This window comes from Motacilla alba, chromosome 7 (assembly GCF_015832195.1).
Source record: "Motacilla alba alba isolate MOTALB_02 chromosome 7, Motacilla_alba_V1.0_pri, whole genome shotgun sequence".
Taxonomy (NCBI): Eukaryota; Metazoa; Chordata; class Aves; order Passeriformes; family Motacillidae; genus Motacilla; species Motacilla alba.
Genome location: NC_052022.1, coordinates 38,244,623 through 38,256,936, shown reverse-complemented (window position 1 = coordinate 38,256,936; position 12,314 = coordinate 38,244,623). Strand labels below are relative to the sequence as shown.

The following is a 12,314-nucleotide window of genomic DNA, read 5'->3' as shown; positions in this document are numbered from 1 at the left end:
ATGTGGTTTATCTATTGATGGAGAAGCCCGGACAGCAGTAAAATCTCGACGAGGGTGGGATTCGAACCCACGCGTGCAGAGCACAATGGATTAGCAGTCCATCGCCTTAACCACTCGGCCACCTCGTCTGAGTGTGCGCGGCGTATGCCTCCACCCACCCGGCGCCCGTGGAAACCGCCCGTCCCACGCCTCCAGCCTCCCCGCGCCCTTGAGGGCCCATCCCGTGCGCGCCGCCCGCCGCAGGGGCCGACGAACGCCTCGGTAGTGTCCGGGCCGGGCGCACTGCGGGGGGTCACGGGGAAACAAAAAACGACCCCGTAAAGACGCAAAACAAAACACTGCCCTCTCTGAGGCTCGAACTCAGGACCTTCAGATTATGAGACTGACGCGCTGCCTACTGCGCTAAGAGGGCGCGCGCTGAGCGGCGGCATAAGCGTCTGGCCTCCAGTGGGCGAGCAGGCGACGGGACCGGGACAGACCCCGGGGCAGGGCGGGAACGGGCTGCGGCGGCCGGGTCAGGCCGGCAGGGGGCGACACGCCGCGGCAGCGGGACGAGGTGGCCGAGTGGTTAAGGCGATGGACTGCTAATCCATTGTGCTCTGCACGCGTGGGTTCGAATCCCACCCTCGTCGAGATTTTGCTGCCACGTGGGGGGAACTGAGGACCTTCGGAGTGGGCTCGGATTCTTGCGGTACACGGGGACGCGGCGAGGGCGGGAGGGGAAATGGTACTAGCTAGTGCCTGGGCTACACTGGCATCTACATCCTCCGCAGGATCAAAAGTCACCGGTACCCTGGAGATTTTGGGACAGGGATGGCAGAAGACATTGACGTAATGTCTAAAGGGCCAGCCAAGGCCCTTATGTGGAGGGGCGGGAAGTCTCTTATCCAAGACTCATGGAGAAGAAAGCACTTAAAAATCTTTACAAGAGCGATTACTACCGAAAGTGGCTGTTGAGCAGTCAGGGGATAACCTGAAACGTAGAGTGTAATAGGGAAGTAAACTGGGACAAAGGAAGTGTGAAACTGTGGATGGATAGCCTGAATACTGCGGGGAGAGAAGGCAGAGAAGGTATAGGAGGGTTTTTCCCATCACAGTTGTTGGTAATTATGCCGGTTCATTGTAAGTGGGAAAAAAAGCAACAAAGATGGCGAAAGGCAAAGTGCAAATCTGATTCCGCATGTGGTGGGAGTCCAGAGGGGCAGAGGAAGGTGCCCTGCCCCACACCACCCCGAGCCCCCACTGGCACCAGGATGCTGGGTGTGGCTGTGGGTGACTTACCTGGAGAGGGATACCTTTTCCCCACCCAGTGGGGATTAGCCCTCTCCTATGGCTCATCCTGGCCATTGGACATATCTGGGCACACTGGGAAGCTACCTGAGATGCTGCCAGGTCCCTCCAGCCAGCCCTGCCATGTGTAGGAACCTGGAGGGTGGGCTGTGGGCTGGGCAGCCATGCCGAGGGAGACAGATCCTGCTTGCTGCTTGTGGGGCTTGCAGATACCCCAGGGCAGGAGCAGGTCCTGGGTGGGAGGGAGGGACACCGTGGTGAATTTTTACATCCAGTGGGCGACCCTGAAATAAGCTTTCAGTAAAAAGGTGCACCTAAACTGCTCTGAGTCAGCATCGTCATTGTGAGGGGCAAACAGAGGCAGTGGAGAAGCCCCAGCAGTGTCCACAACTTGTTGCCAGAGAGGAAAACCAGACTCCCAGACACCAGTGGAAGTCGAATCCAGGATCTCCTGTTTACTAGACAGGTGTTTTGACCAGCTGAGCCAGGGCCTCCACCTGCCCCACTGCCGGGGTGCTCCATGGCCACAGACACAGCCCTTGCCACGCTGCCAACTCAAAAATAGGATCACTCTGCAGGACCAATGGCTTGGGACTCCAGACACAGGGAACAGCCACGTGTAACGCTCTGTGTGCGCAGGCGGGAGGAGGGTGATGATGACCGAAAAAACAGAAGGGCTCGTCCGGGATTTGAACCCGGGACCTCTCGCACCCTAAGCGAGAATCATACCCCTAGACCAACGAGCCGGGACGCACCCTCTCCCCCGCGCCCCGCTCTCCCCCGCCACGCCCGCTCCGCGCCCGCCGCTGCTGCCCGCCCGCCGCGCCCCGCCGCCGCTCCCGCACCACCGACCGCGCCCGCGGCCCCGCCGCCACCCTGCGCCCTCCGCGCCCGCCGCGCACACGCCACCCACGCACAGCCCGGACGCCCGCACCTCCGCGCACCGCCCGCACCCCCACCCGCTGCCCGCCCCACCGCCCCGCCCGAACCAACGCCCGCGCCGCTCTGCCCCGCCGCGCCACCGCCGCTGCTGTGATGGCCGAGGGGTGAAGGCGTTGGACTCGAAATCCAATAGGGACTCCCTGCGCAGGTTCGAATCCTGCTCACAGCGATGGGTTTTACCCAATATCCCGGTGCCCCCATTGGGTGTCCCGGGAGGAGGCGAGACCGGGAGCATCATGGTCAGCCGCACCAAAGAGAAGCCACACCTTCTCTTCTCCCTCGGGCGACATTCACGATTTGGATACTGGAGGTAGATCATCCTGAAGGTGCATTGTATTATCCTCATAGCCCTCTTCCACATCCCTGGTAGAACAGTGTACCCTGCCTCATTGGTCTGAGTGTGTGTTTTAGAGTGGAAGTGGTCTTGAATTCAACTGTTGGATGAATCTGCCTAGTTGCCATGCACTACCCTCCTCCTTCTGACCTGGTTCCCCCGGTATTGATTTTCACCCCAAGCAGCATCCTGAGCCCTGTGGGGAAGTTTAAAAAACACCTCCTATGCTCTGCAGCCTCCAGTCAGGGTAGGGAATGAGCCACAAGAATTTTATACCACCTTGGGATGCCAAGACACAGCACCAGGCCTTTCGTGGAGAGCTCTGGCAGCCTCACAACCAGCAGAGAGGTGGTTGAGAAGGCACAAGAACATGGATAATGCTTAGGAGTTGATCTGGGCTACGTTTGTCTCCCCCAGCAGCATCTTGCCACCAGTCCTTTGGAGTCCATCTTTCCCAGCAAGGGTCACCCTCAGCACTGGACATGGTGGGTGGCCAAAAATAGGGATTGTCTGGGAGTTGAAGCCAGGACCTCTTAGCACCCCAAAGCAAGAATCATACCCCTAAACCAATGAGCCAGGGTGCACCGCTTCTGTTCCCCTTTCTACATCTCCCAGAGCCTGTTTAGGGTTCAGGGGCAGCCAGGGCTCTGTGTGGCCTCACACACTGTGGGAGCGGGGAGGTGCCTCTTGCTGTGGCCATGAGATGTCAGGTCCAGCATCTCCCACCCCCCAGCCCCTCTTTTCTGCCCCAAAGACCCCCACTGGCCCTTGCAGCAGTTGGAATGGCCGGTGCTTTTTGTGCCACCTTCTGCTGTGGGGCATCCTGCAAAGGCGATCTGCTGTGAGCGGTGTTTGTCCTCAGTGTCAGCAAACGGCCGCGCCGGTGTGCCAGGGGCTGTGCGTGCATGGGGTGCCGTTGGTGTCCGTGCATGGGGCCCTGCGGTGGCGGGGGCAGGGGGCAAGGGGGGAGTGCAGTGAGCAGTGTGGGAAGTGTGAGGTGGTGGCGAGTGTGAGGTGTGGAAGGGCTGCAAAGGGTTGTAGGGGTGCGTGTGCATGGTGTCCCTGTGCAGGCAGGGCGCCGTGTGGCAGCGTGTGGGTGAAGCGTCATTTTGCCTGGCAGCGGGGAAGTGTCCCGGGTATGGCGAGGCACAGGGGGGTGTGGGAGAGGTTGCACACCCCGGCTCGTTGGTCTAGGGGTATGATTCTCGCTTAGGGTGCGAGAGGTCCCGGGTTCAACTCCCGGACGAGCCCTTCTTTTTGGGCACCCAGCGCCTCCTTACCACCCGGCTGGTCCCCCCAGCACGGGTGGTCACCCCAAGAGACTCTGCCAGCCCCTGGGGGAAGGGACTCTGGGTGCCTCCACACTCTACAGCACCTGGGGAAGGAGGGAGATCTCGGCAGGCATTTCCTTGCTGCCTGCCTTGGGGTGCCAGGAGGCAATCCCAGGTCAGACATGCCCACAGGCAACCCCAGGGATTTCTTGTTGGGCATCTGGGGGTCTCTGGGGCCCCTGTGTGGAGGGGTCTGGAGAGGCAAAAGGACATGGAGATGCTGGGGGTTGATCCCAGGGCCCCTTACCTGCAAATCAAGCGCTCTCCTGCTGAGCTACATCCCTCCTGTGCAATAGCAAGAGGAGTTGGCCAAGTCCCCTCACCCCACTCTGCCCCCATTGATCCAAATCCGACTGCCACAGGCTGCACTCCACCCTTCCCACTCCTGCGCTCCTCCTGGTTTAAGAAGGTGCCCAGCCAAAACAACGTGCCCAACGCTGCTATGCAGGCACTGCTTCCCTCCAATCCCCACTCTAGCTCCGCCACATCCCCATGCACGCAGGTGCCCAAAAATGAGGGCTCGTCCGGGAGTTGAACCCGGGACCTCTCGCACCCGAAGCGAGAATCATACCCCTAGACCAACGAGCCACGCAGTAAACTCCCTGAGAAAACTTTTTTTAGCTCGAGTACTCACAGCTCTGCCCGGGGTGACAGGGGGCCTGTGGCAGCTCTATTTGTCTCTGATGGATGGTCACCATGGAGAGGTCGCCTTTGTTCTTCCCTGGCTGTGGGGATGTCACCTGGGCATATGTAGCAGGTTGCTCTGGAATGCCAGAGACTGGAATGGAGGAAACAACTCAAACAATGCTCTATTTCCTAAACAATCTGTGTTAAACAAAGAAAAAGAGGTCATGCTGCTTTTGGTGTTGAATAAAGCTGAAACCAGCCTGACTCATCAACCTCAAATTTAAGCATCCTGGTAGCGAGATGAAGATATAGTAGATCTGGTAAAATATCTGGATAAAGGAACAAACAAGCAATATTACTGATAACTTTACTAAAGCTGCTGAGCTGGCACCGCTGGCCTGGACATGTCTGGCTCACAGTCCATCCTTTTATAGTGCAAAAGTCCCAAATTTGAATGGCAGGGTTTTCTGACAGATCCTTTCTTGATGTGTATGTGTGGAGATTCCACCCTGGGGTGGAGACACTCCTCAAGGTCACTCCATAGGGCTGAGCCCAAGAGATTTGCCCCCAGTCATTGGCTGGTCTGGTGAGAAACATCAACCTTTACTTAATAATTGGTTTTGGCAGCTTTAATATATTTGCTTTAATATAATTGTTTCAATATTCCTTCCCAGTGCACTATATTGTAATAGTTGTTATAGCACCTATATTGTGTAGTAAATAATTCTGATTAAGATTATTTTGGTCTAATCATCATAATAAATCATCTGTATTTGTGTAAGTATTAATTTTAATATTTATTTTTAATCCTGCAGGATAAAGCTGTATAAAGTTTCTACTACACCTATACAATATTTTGCACATAAACCACTGCAAAATCTGGGGCTAAGGTTGGATCCAGCCACATCCAGGCTCCTCTCTGAAAAGTTTAGAAAGCCAGGGGTTCCTCTCTGCACCTCATGATTCCATGGGAGTTTCTAAACTTCGTTTGAAGCTCCCACTCTGCCCAGCACAGCATGGCTACGGGCTACACTTGCCTGGTTTTAAAATGGGGGGGAGGGGGGGTGCGCACAAAGAGAGGGGGGTCAGGAGATCCCCTAGATGTGGGGGATCCAAAGAGGGGATGTAGCTCAGTGGGAGAGCGCTTGCTTCGCATGTAAGAGGCCCTGGGTTCAATCCCCAGCATCTCCAGCTTTTTTTTTTTTTTTTTTTTTCCCTCCTCAAACCCACCTCCTCCACGGGCCATTGATGATAAACTCACATCGACCTCTGGAAAGGCTCCCCAAAGGTGAGGGATGCACCATGGAAGAGCTTCCCCCTGAGGATGCAGTGGCAGCATGACCCCCACTGCCCTGACATCTCCTTCCCAACCCAGAAGGAAACCAGCCCTGGCCATGGCTGCGCTGTGCCTGTGCCCGTGGGCACTGGGCAACACAGTGCTCCTGGCAGTGATGGCACCATCCCATCCCAGGGGCCACCCAGCTAGGGAGGCTGCTTGTGCCCTCTGTGCCAGGCAGTGCCTCCCCACCCTTGCCCTGACACTACAGGGGCCATGCCTGGCCACAGGGGCCCAAAAGGAGGGGTTATGCAGGAGCTGAGCCTATAGTGCACAAGCCGACTCAACGCAAGAACACTGCCCCTTCCCTGTCCACTGCTCTCCAGGGATCAAAATCCTGAGGGTCAGACACCCCGGCACCCCACCCCATCCAGCCGTGGGTAAAACCTGTCGCTGTGAGCAGGATTCGAACCTGCGTAGGGAATCCCCATTGGATTTCAAGTCCAACGCCTTCACCCCTCGGCCATCACAGCCACTAGTGTCCCCCATTCCAATGTAGACAGCTGTGGACACCAAACTTTGCTTCAGATTGTGCCATCCCCCAGTCCAGTGTGGGGCTCTGCTCAGCCCCAGTACCCACACCTGGAGGGTTGGGAAAAGGGAACATGCAGGAATATTTACTGATGGCTGGAAAAAATTCGGGTGCCTTGGCCACAAGACAGGCAGCACAGAGAAGCATCCTCCAAGGATGCCCAGGGATACAGCAGCTCTCACAGGGGAAAAGATATGGAGATGCTGGGGGTTGATCCCAGGGCCTCCTGCATGCAAAGCAAGTGCTCTCCCGCTGAGCTACATCCCCCTGTGCAAGGCAGGGAGATGGCCTGGCTGAGTCCCCTCATCCCTGGGGCACACACTGCCAGCCTTGGGGGGTCCATCCTGCCCACCCAGCCAGGAAGGGGCACCCAGCCCTCTGTGCCAGAGCCTTGGATATGCCGCAGTACCATGTGCCAGCCAAAGAAGTTAGGTGCCCAAAAAGTGGGCTCGTTGAGGAGCTGAACCCAGAACCTCTCATACATTAAGTGAGAATCATGCCCCAGATCTGTGCCCCCCAATTGTGGGAGTTGAGGAGGGTGGCTGATGTTGCCTTTTACCCCTTGGCACAGCCTGGAACAAGGAAATCATCTTATGGTGCCCAGGAGGTGGGGCTGGCGTTTGGAGGTGTCCATGGTTATAACTTCCCTGGATTCAGTGACCACAGGGGCAGGTGGACCACAAAGACAGTTGGGCACCACCCTGCCCTTGCACAGGGGCATGTACCCCGGTGGGAGAGCGCTTGTTTTGCATGCAGGAGGCCTTGGGATCAACCCCCAACATGTCCATGCTCTTTTGCCTCTCCAGACCCCTCCCTGTGGGTTGTGGGGCTGGCAGAGCCCCCTGCAGACCCTCCCCAAAAGCACTGGTGCTGCCTGAGGGCATGGCAGGCCCAGGAGTGGGGGGGACAGGAGTGGTGCACAGGGGGTGCCACATCCCATGCCAGCCCTTCGAGCTGTCCCACTCATCCTGCCCAGTTCCAAACTGCAGTGACTGGAGGGGAAAAACAGGAAGACCTCAGAGGGCTCTGTACCTCCAGAGAAAAACAGGACAGGCTCTGACCAAAGCAACAATTCCTCTGGGAGTGAGACCCATATCTCCTCAAACATTAAGGTGGAAACACACGCCAAACTTGCATTGTTGGGCACCTTAGTACCAACTGCCATGGGCTTGTGTGGATTTCAGCTGCCCTGTCGGTGAAAAGAGGTAATCTGGCCTCAGAGTGAGTGGTCCATGACTCCCTGCCCTACGATGCTACATATTTCTTGATAGCAGGAGAAGAACGATAAGACATGGCAGATGCCACTAGGGTCGACTCCCATCTACTCAGGTAAAACCCATCGCTGTGAGCAGGATTCGAACCTGCGCAGGGAGTCCCTATTGGATTTCGAGTCCAACGCCTTCACCCCTCGGCCATCACAGCAGCGGCGGTGGCGCGGCGGGGCAGAGCGGCGCGGGCGTTGGTTCGGGCGGGGCGGTGGGGCGGGCAGCGGGTGGGGGTGCGGGCGGTGCGCGGAGGTGCGGGCGTCCGGGCTGTGCGGGGGTGGCGTGTGCGCGGCGTGTGCGGAGGGCGCAGGGTGGCGGCGGGGCCGCGGGCGCGGTCGGTGGTGCGGGAGCGGCGGCGGGGCGCGGCGGGCGGGCAGCAGCGGCGGGCGCGGAGCGGGCGTGGCGGGGCGGGGGAGAGCGGGGCGCGGGGGAGAGGGTGCGTCCCGGCTCGTTGGTCTAGGGGTATGATTCTCGCTTAGGGTGCGAGAGGTCCCGGGTTCAAATCCCGGACGAGCCCTTCTTTTTACACACCCACTCCTCACCGTGCCCACACCTCAACACACTGCAAACACCCCGTGCCCTCACATTCGCACTCGCCACCTCCGCCCCGCCCGGCACTGCAGCCGGTCCACACAGTCGTGGCACGCCTACACTCTGCCCCTTACGTGCCCTCCGGGCCTGGAAAACTACCTGCCTGCTCTGCCCCACCGTTATTCCCCGTGCTCCAACCCCCTGACCAGCCCAATGACGCCTAAGGGACCCGCAGTGCCTGCAAACACCTGCACCCCCTTTCCCCAGCTTGGGCGGCAGGAGAAGGCAGCAGACACAGGGATTTTCTCGGAGGAAGGAGAATGCCAGGGCAGACGCTGTGTCAGGGGGATGTAGCTCAGCGGGAGAGCGCTTGCTTTGCATGCAAGAGGCCCTGGGATCAACCCCCAGCATCTCCATGTCCTTTTGCCTCTCCAGACCCCTCCACACAGGGGCCCCAGAGACCCCCAGATGCCCAACAAGAAATCCCTGGGGTTGCCTGTGGGCATGTCTGACCTGGGATTGCCTCCTGGCACCCCAAGGCAGGCAGCAAGGAAATGCCTGCCGAGATCTCCCTCCTTCCCCAGGTGCTGTATGTAGAGTGTGGAGGCACCCAGAGTCCCTTCCCCCAGGGGCTGGCAGTGTCTCTTGGGGTGACCATTGTCTTTGTGTGACGATTGGTGCTGGGGGGGGGAGCAGCCAGAAAGGGAGATGAGACAGGCTGTCACCTCAGGGCAGTGTAGGTTGGCAGCTGGAACAGCTCTGTCAAGGCATGGGGAGGGGGCAGCATGTCCCTGTAGGGTCTGGGGACTGCCAAACCCAGCTGGTGGTGCTTATGGGATGTGTTGGGCTCCCTGTGCGAGGGCCTTGAGTCAGCACTGGGAGTGTTCCCAGCAGCAGAAAGAGATAGGGTTTGCAGCTGGGAAACCCCAAACCTGGGGCAAAATGTGGGCAGAGAGGTGAGCAGAGGTTCAGGTGTTTTAAGGAGGACCCAGTGTCAGGGCAGCTAGTGGGCACCAGGGCTCAGCTGGCCAAGGCACCTGTTCTAATAAAGAGGAGATCTGGGGTTCAACTCCCCATGGTGCTTCAATCTAGGGGACTATTTTTCCTTCCTCTCCCAAACTCGAGGCACTGCTGGGGGTCTTTTTCCTGCCCAGAGCACTGTCAGTCCTCAGTTCTCTGTCCCTTGTGACTCTACTCTGGGAATAAAATGTTTCCTTCTGCTTCCTCTCCCTTCTCACCTCACATTGGAGAGCTGGGCTAAACTATTTCCAGAAACCAGGAAATGTGGGAAATAAGAGATACATTAGATGCTCTCTGGACCCTGCCCATCTTCCCTATTACTTTGCACAACTGGTGTGGAACCATGTAGGAAAACCCTCTGGACACAGGCTGGGTGTGGGTGCATAATGGAGATGCCTGGTGCAGGCGTTTTTGTGTCAGCAATAAATGCCAAGTTACTCTGTGCCACCCCATGGACACAGAAGGGAACAGGGAGAGGGGCAAATGAATCACAAACGCTTGCTTGTCCCTCTGCCCTGCTGTGACAGGGGCTGCCAGGGCTCTGCCTGCCCAGCCTTGCTTACCAAAGGACACCCTGAAGAACCAGCTCCAGTGCTGCTGTCTGTGGGGAAAAAAAAAAAAAAAAAAAAAAATCTGCTAAAGCAAATTTTGCTATAAAAAAGACTGAGGTAGAGGACGAGGTGGCCGAGTGGTTAAGGCGATGGACTGCTAATCCATTGTGCTCTGCACGCGTGGGTTCGAATCCCACCCTCGTCGAGTCCTCTGCAAGCTGTGTCGTGATTCGGATGTTTTGGCGCAGCTTGCCCCGTATCCTCCGGGTCGGCGTGTTTTGCTCTGCTTTGCTAAATACACGTTACATCTGCTGAACCTGCTCCTGGTGGCTCAGGGTCTGGTGTGGCCCTTCTGCGCAACGTCCCATGCCCACCTGCCATCCTACTGTCCCCTCTCCACGAGCACTGAACTGTACGCAGGAAAAGTCAGGATTGGGCATCCCTGGTGGGAGTCAAAATCTGCCTCTGGTGCCTCCCAGAAGTGCTTGTTCTGGGAATGGCAGAGCTACTGTGCACTGGCAGCTCCCTGTTGAGCCTGGAGCAGTGCTCACAGTGGAGATTCCTGGAGACAGGAGAGTGTGACCAATGGCAAGACAAAGAGGAAAGAGGTGAAACTGCTTCTCGAATCTCAGTGGTCTTGCAAAGAGGAAAGCCCTGCATTTGGGAGTCTGTGCTTTGAGGCACCTGGGGAAAGGTATCACGCCAGTCTTTCTAGTGCTTTCCCCTTCTCCCCTCCTCTCCACTGATGAGGATGTGGCCAAGCAATGCCATGGCTTAAAGACAAGGTGAGGATGCTCAGGCTTAGCTGCCCACACCTTTTTGACCTTCACTGTGGCTACATTTCCTTCCCATGCCTTGGGGAGATGTCCCTGGGGACCAGTGAGAAGCTGCTTCCCTTCAGTGAGACACCATCAGTGTCTCCTGAGCCAGAAACCATGACCAGGCTGCAGGGAGACACCGGCGCCATCCCATTCCACTGCCATGAGATGCTGTGGTGCTTGGCCAGGTCTGCCACCCCAGGAAGGGGGGATGTCCCTATGTCCTGTCTGGACAGCCAGGTGGCCTGCAAGGGATCTGAGCAAGATTTCCTGGGAAAAATGCATGAGTTTGGGTCCAGCCCTGCAGAGACACCAACTTGCAACTGGAGAAGATGAAATGGGCTGGGGTGGTGGGTGCAGAGGTATAGCAGTGCATGGCAGAGGGATTGCTGTCACAGGATGGGACCTGGGACTTGCAGGGCACAGGCAGCCAGGAGAGGATCCCAATGATTCCCTTGGGACACCCTTCAACCCTGCCCCGGCACACACATGTCCCTGTCCTGGTGAGCAGTGATGAGTCCTCCTGAAGGGAATGTGCCACTGCCAGTGTTGCTGTGGGACCCAGGGACCACAGCAACATCAGCCCACCCAGGGACCTGGCAATTACAGGGATCCTTTGGCAGCCTGGAACTGTATCATTTGCAGCCTCTGGACAGCGCCTGGCAGCTGGAGCCAGGCTCTCCCCAGTGGCACCCACTGGACTCCCTGGGCTTCACAGAGTGGCCCTGGAGCACTCCGAGTCTGCTTTGGCAAGGATACAGACAGCCAGGATGCTCTGTGCCTGGGTATGGCTGCATCAAGATTCTGCCTTCTGGCACTGGGGTGTCCCACTCATCCATTAGCCATCTGGGAGTGGTCCCTGACTGTCCTGCTGCCAGGAGGCAAGCCCTGGGTGAGCGCCCTGGATGCAGACATTCCTTGGAGATGTGATGCTGTAGGTCTGTTGTTGCTCCAAGATGGGCCCCTGCCTTTGGCTTTCAGGAGAAATTTTAGGACAGGGGCAAGCTCCTGCCCTCCAGCCAGTCTCGGACACATCCAGCCCTTGGGTCACTGGAAATCAAAATGCAAAGTGCTACTGGGACTGGTGTTAGGAAGAGAAACACATGGATTATTGATCCTGGACCATGTTTTTTGTGTCCTTACGTGCAGGAAGGGGCAGGGCCGAGGTGGCCACACATCCTGGATCCATGCAGAAGTTAAGAAAATGGATCCGACATGTTTTGTTTAGTGAAATTTTCTCAGGTTTGAGGTTCATCTAGAGAAAGTCATATCTCAAGCAGAAAGTGCTCATTCCCTGAAATGAATACAGATTGGAAAATTCAGTTTTGTTTATCTCCCAAATATCTGCCCTTTCCCCTACTGTTTTCCTTTTAAAAAATTCAATCACTTCACAATCTGATTATTTTAACTTCCTAACATGTGCCTTTTGTTTCCCCTGCTGTCGTTTCTAGGAAAAGGCCTTGTTTCAGTCCACAGATCTGCTCACATTCGATAACATTTCCCTTCTGAGTGCCACATTGCGTTTATCCCAAGCATCACTGCATCTATGGACATTATTCTTGGACATGATGGTCCAATGTGAGCAGAAATTCAAGTGCTTAAATTGGATTTCAAAACTGAAACACACAGTGAGGCTGCAGTTCTGAATATCACGCCCTGTGCCTGGAAGCCTGGAAGGGAGTCACCCAGGAAGGGCTGTTTTCCTGAGAAAATAGGAGTGCACAGAGACACAGAACA

The 12,314-nt window shown here is 56.9% G+C and overlaps 14 non-coding genes across 14 annotated transcripts; 7 read left to right on the top strand and 7 right to left on the bottom strand.

Moving 5' to 3' along the window:
* Window positions 1-46: 46 nt before the first annotated feature.
* On the bottom strand, window positions 47-128 carry TRNAS-GCU. Its single transcript has one exon. It is a non-coding gene; the product is annotated as a tRNA-Ser (tRNA).
* A 211-nt stretch (window positions 129-339) lies between these two features.
* On the bottom strand, window positions 340-412 carry TRNAM-CAU. The gene has a single exon. It is a non-coding gene; the product is annotated as a tRNA-Met (tRNA).
* A 138-nt stretch (window positions 413-550) lies between these two features.
* TRNAS-GCU lies at window positions 551-632 on the top strand. The gene has a single exon. It is a non-coding gene; the product is annotated as a tRNA-Ser (tRNA).
* A 1,332-nt stretch (window positions 633-1,964) lies between these two features.
* On the bottom strand, window positions 1,965-2,036 carry TRNAP-AGG. The gene has a single exon. It is a non-coding gene; the product is annotated as a tRNA-Pro (tRNA).
* A 283-nt stretch (window positions 2,037-2,319) lies between these two features.
* Window positions 2,320-2,401, top strand: TRNAS-CGA. Its single transcript has one exon. It is a non-coding gene; the product is annotated as a tRNA-Ser (tRNA).
* Window positions 2,402-3,745: 1,344 nt separating this feature from the next.
* TRNAP-AGG lies at window positions 3,746-3,817 on the top strand. Its single transcript has one exon. It is a non-coding gene; the product is annotated as a tRNA-Pro (tRNA).
* Window positions 3,818-4,413: 596 nt separating this feature from the next.
* Window positions 4,414-4,485, bottom strand: TRNAP-CGG. Its single transcript has one exon. It is a non-coding gene; the product is annotated as a tRNA-Pro (tRNA).
* A 1,158-nt stretch (window positions 4,486-5,643) lies between these two features.
* TRNAA-CGC lies at window positions 5,644-5,715 on the top strand. Its single transcript has one exon. It is a non-coding gene; the product is annotated as a tRNA-Ala (tRNA).
* Window positions 5,716-6,251: 536 nt separating this feature from the next.
* On the bottom strand, window positions 6,252-6,333 carry TRNAS-UGA. Its single transcript has one exon. It is a non-coding gene; the product is annotated as a tRNA-Ser (tRNA).
* A 254-nt stretch (window positions 6,334-6,587) lies between these two features.
* Window positions 6,588-6,659, bottom strand: TRNAA-UGC. The gene has a single exon. It is a non-coding gene; the product is annotated as a tRNA-Ala (tRNA).
* Window positions 6,660-7,732: 1,073 nt separating this feature from the next.
* TRNAS-CGA lies at window positions 7,733-7,814 on the bottom strand. Its single transcript has one exon. It is a non-coding gene; the product is annotated as a tRNA-Ser (tRNA).
* Window positions 7,815-8,102: 288 nt separating this feature from the next.
* Window positions 8,103-8,174, top strand: TRNAP-AGG. Its single transcript has one exon. It is a non-coding gene; the product is annotated as a tRNA-Pro (tRNA).
* Window positions 8,175-8,532: 358 nt separating this feature from the next.
* On the top strand, window positions 8,533-8,604 carry TRNAA-UGC. Its single transcript has one exon. It is a non-coding gene; the product is annotated as a tRNA-Ala (tRNA).
* Window positions 8,605-9,882: 1,278 nt separating this feature from the next.
* Window positions 9,883-9,964, top strand: TRNAS-GCU. Its single transcript has one exon. It is a non-coding gene; the product is annotated as a tRNA-Ser (tRNA).
* The last annotated feature ends 2,350 nt before the right edge of the window (window positions 9,965-12,314 follow it).